This window comes from Gavialis gangeticus, unplaced genomic scaffold (assembly GCF_001723915.1).
Source record: "Gavialis gangeticus isolate Ggan-Ray unplaced genomic scaffold, GavGan_comp1, whole genome shotgun sequence".
Taxonomy (NCBI): domain Eukaryota; kingdom Metazoa; phylum Chordata; order Crocodylia; family Gavialidae; genus Gavialis; species Gavialis gangeticus.
The window spans coordinates 11,601,376-11,605,752 of record NW_017729034.1 but is presented as its reverse complement, the minus strand read 5'-3'; the positions used below and the strand labels follow the sequence as shown (position 1 = coordinate 11,605,752).

The window sequence follows — 4,377 nt, the reverse complement described above, 5'->3', positions numbered from 1 at the left end:
CAAAACTGGACACAGTACTCCAGATGTGGCCTCACCAGTGCTAAAGAGAGGGGAAGGATCACTTCCCTTGATCTACTGGCAATGCTCCTACTAATGCAGCCCAGTATGCTGTTAACCATGTTCACAACAAGGGCAGCCTGCCAGTCCCCAGCTTGTGCTATCATGGAATTGTCCCGGCCTAAGTGTAGGACTTGGCACTTGTCCTTATTGAACGTCATGAGCTTTCTTTTGGTCCAATCCTCCAATTTGTCAAGGTATCTCTGAATCCTAGCCCTGCTTTCCAGTGTGTCTACTTATCCCCCCCAGCTTAACGTCATTTGCAAACTTAATGCTGAGGGTGTGCTCCATCCCATCTTCCATGTCATTGATGAAGATATTGATCTTGCCCTGTGTGGTCTATTGTTGTATTCTTTCCCCTAACTTTTCTCTGTATTTACCTTGGTTTCAGTCTCCTCTTTCAGATGGCTCTGTTGGGATGAGAGATGCCAGCATGGCCTCTCCCATTGAGCCACACTCCTGGAGCATTCAGGGTCCAAGGTGCTGTTTTTCCAGTAGAGGAAAAATGTCTCCCATATTGTGTCTTGGTTTCACTGATGCAGCCGGTTGATGTCTGAGGCCCTCTTCATAGAAGAGCTAGAATTCTAGGGATGGGAGTGAGCAGTGGGGGAGTTTGCTGGCTCACATGTCTTTTTATTTCTTCTGTCTTTCCGTACTATCATTTCTTCACAGAGCTCTGGACCCTCATGAAAAGACATAAGGAGTGGCAAGGTCCTGCCCTGTTTGCTTTCCAAGAGTACAAACTGGATTTCATTTTGGAGGTGCGACTCAGGGTTCAAAAATACGCTGACCGTGCCCAAGCTTTTAGCAGCAGTTTTGACAGTGGATCTGGCTGTGTGCAGGGTTCCCTGCACAGAAAAATTCCATCGGAGTGGAGTAGTAGTTTCTCAGCCCAGATGCTTCTTCATAGCCTGTCTTCTGGAGCTGCAGTTTTCATCTTGAACCAGACCTGCAGGTGACAGGCTTTCCCAACTCCTAGTCAGACTTAGTCTCTGTCTTCTGACTGTTGCCTGCCTATGCTCTGTCAATAATTTTCCTTGCTCTTGGCCCCTGCTCTGGTGCTTTAAGCCTTATTAGACCAGAGTAGATGAGACTGCTCTACCTAAAAGTGACACGACACCAAGAGGGTGCTTATTCCAGATGACATAGCTTTTAGTCAGTGACTTAATTGGAGAATTTTTGGAAAAAATAATGTTTCTCTGCACCCCCATAGAAAACCTCTACTTTTTTCCCATCCTAAAACTTTGTTCCTGTGACCTCTTTTTATCATGCACTCTGTTCAGTGTCTGCCCCCAAATAAAGATCCTCAAAGGAAAAGTAAGAACATTAAGCCTGGTAGAAAGTGGAGTGGAATCTTTTCTCTCTGCTTTGTCTTGCTATGCTCAGGAAAAAGAATATGTTCCTAATCCCAAAGGAAGATATTTTTTTCACTCTGGAAGGCTGAGTGCTGGAGTCTCTGACTTGGAAACAAAGGGGTGGGGTGCCGAATGAGAGCTCCCTGAAAAAAGGAACCCTGCAGAGCTGGCTGGCTATGTGTTAATGGGGTTAAGATCCATTAATGGTGTTATGTCTGTGTGGTGTGGCAGATGCATCTGGCAGCCTAGTACCATCTGCTTCTCTTGGGCGACTCAGGTGGGAATGGAGTCGCAGAACACCTGAGTGTCGCTGCGGGCTTCTGGCTTGCCTGCAGGGGAACAGTGGGCCACTTCTGAACTATTTTAGTTCAGCACAGCAGAGGAAAATTTGTTAATTTCCTACACGTGCTTCTTGCTGTTTCTGCTCCTGCTTTTGCAGACCCAAAGCCAATGCCTGTGCACACTTCTAAGGGTCACATTCTCTGAGACCAGACCCATGCTAAAAGTTTTGTTGGTACTGTAAAGTTGGCCAGGAATGTGAGTTTTTTGTCATGTTTGTGTGCTAACAAGAGCTCCAGGATAGTCCAGTGTGTGTATACCAGCAAAAGCACTTTTTTGCCAATGTAAGCTGTCTTTATCCTAGGACAGTGTGCCGCTCTATCTATCCTGACAGATCCTTCCTAATATATATATAGGGCTCAGGATTATTCTTTACATGTTTGGACTGGTTTGAGGGCTGCCAAGAGGATTGAATAGACTAGTGGTTACCAAACCATGAGACCATGGTAAGTTGGTTTGTGAATTGCACTAGTTTCCACATGCCTTTATAGCAGGGGTTCCCAACCTTTTTAGATTGCGGACTGGCAAACGGCGGACTAGAAGTGACCGCTGACTGGCAAACTGCAGTCCAGAAGTGACCAGTCACAGATAACTTAACAGAAAGATATACATGTCTGTGACCCCTGAAAGATGATATGCCATCCTTATCAGACCAGTATGCTGGTTATTTCTGGACTTCTGGTCTGGCAGCTAACCCTTCTGTGGACTGGTAGCCAACCCTTCCGGGACAGGGCCTGGGGGTTGGGAGCTTCTGCTTTGTAGTATTTCCAGTTTGAGGGTTCACAGTGATCTGTAGGAATCTTGCCATTAGTCTCCTATTGGCTCCCACATTTTGGGAACATTTGGATAGTGGTGGTAAGGCATTGGCACTTAGTAGCCTTTATGTGTAAACTATTAGGAGCTGCCTTCTTGCCATCAGTTCTACAGCCCAAACAGGCCCCTCAGAGGCGAATCCAAAAAAAGGTCAAAAGTCTTCCTAAGCCTAGAAACCTCTACATTAATGCCATGTAGAGGAGTGATATGGCTAATATCACATCTGACAACCTTTTGATTTCCTAGACTGAACCACCAGGTACCCATTTACAGCTGGGTTGCCTTGGGATCACCTTTCATGCACATCTGGAGAAGGGCTCACACTCAAGCCTTTAGAGCTGTAGCAAGGTACTGTACCTACTCTGCTGCATCCTTTTGAGTGGGGAGGGAGAGAATGCCTGTCTCCACATATGGTACAGTTATGTTAGAGTCAGATCCAGGTCCACAATTCATTATTAAGGAGCATCCACACACTTTCTGCAGGGAATTCGAAGCTGTAGAAAACCTAAGTTGGAAGAAGAGGCAGGGGGCATAAAGATACGTGTTGGAGAGTGGGTAGGAGGTGCAGGATCAGTGAAGGACTGAGCTGGGACTGGACTTTATCAGGATGAGTTGTACTGCAGGGTAACCTTGGTAAGGTCAGTTTTGTTCATGAGGGAAAGTAGAGAAAATCAGGTCTTCAACACCCTTTTCTTTATAGTGTTTTTACCATATGACAGATTACATGCCCTAACTACGCTGAGGTAAGAAAAATGAAAAACATACCTTTTTGCAAGTGAATATAAGGTGCAAGGTGCATTTATTCTCAGTGTTCCTGGGCTCTCTGCACATTGCTTCTCTTAAAATCATTGCTGAGCACTCACTCATGGTGAAAAGCAAGCAGGGAGGGGGAGGACCAGACCCAAATGAGTGCTCTGGAGGACACCCTGCTGCTTCCTAAATTGGTGTTAATGTGAACCATTTGGAAAGCATGTGAAAGCATATATGATATGGGTTTAATGTCATAAACTGTGGAACAATCACTGCTGTATTTCAGTGTTGTTACTGATTTTAAATGGTAAAACTTGATTAACTTACTTAAAGGGATACATCCCCAAAATTAGCCTTAACATGCACTTCTGAGGGAATATTTGGTATTTAGACTAGCTCATTTGCACACCGTTCTCAATAAGGCTGAGCTGCGAAGCTCAGGTTTTCACTTTCTATTCAATACAAACACTGGAACAGGTGCACATTTCAGTTAAAATATTTTAGGTGTTTGGGGTTTTTCCCAGGAAAAAATTTGTCTGAGCAGTGTGCATCCTTGATACGGCTTGGAAACTGCTATGGCTGGGCTGGGAGAAGGTAGAGGAATGCATGCAGCTTTTGTGAATTCAGCTACCATGTTCATCCTAAATGCTGGAGGATGGTCTTGGCAGGGTTTTAGGTGTGTCCCCTCTGGAGGGGTACAGGGGAGGGAAAGGACATGGAGCAGGCCTGCGCAGGAGGTACAGCCGACATCTGCACTTTGGAAATGAAAAAGTAGTGTTCTTTTTTTCTTCCCTCAGTCTCATTTATCCCCTTTTCATGATAAATGTGTGAAATGAGATGACCCTGGTGGTAAGCAGGTAGGGATATACCCACACTTCAAAAGGAATCTAATAGCATACTCACAGGCATCACATTAAGAGGCCTAACAATTCAAGCCCACACGTATTCAGTAAGAATCATCTTTTTTGTTCATATTTCTCCATTCAGCTATTTTAAAGTTGACTACTTTAAGCCAGTCAAGTTTCTTGACTTGGTTGGTTTGGGGGGGGGGGGGGGGGGGGGG

The 4,377-nt window shown here is 45.2% G+C and overlaps 1 protein-coding gene across 4 annotated transcripts in view; it reads left to right on the top strand.

Moving 5' to 3' along the window:
• POLQ (DNA polymerase theta) overlaps positions 1-4,377 on the top strand; it is a 141,860-nt gene that overhangs the window by 82,867 nt on the left and 54,616 nt on the right. The window lies entirely within an intron of this gene.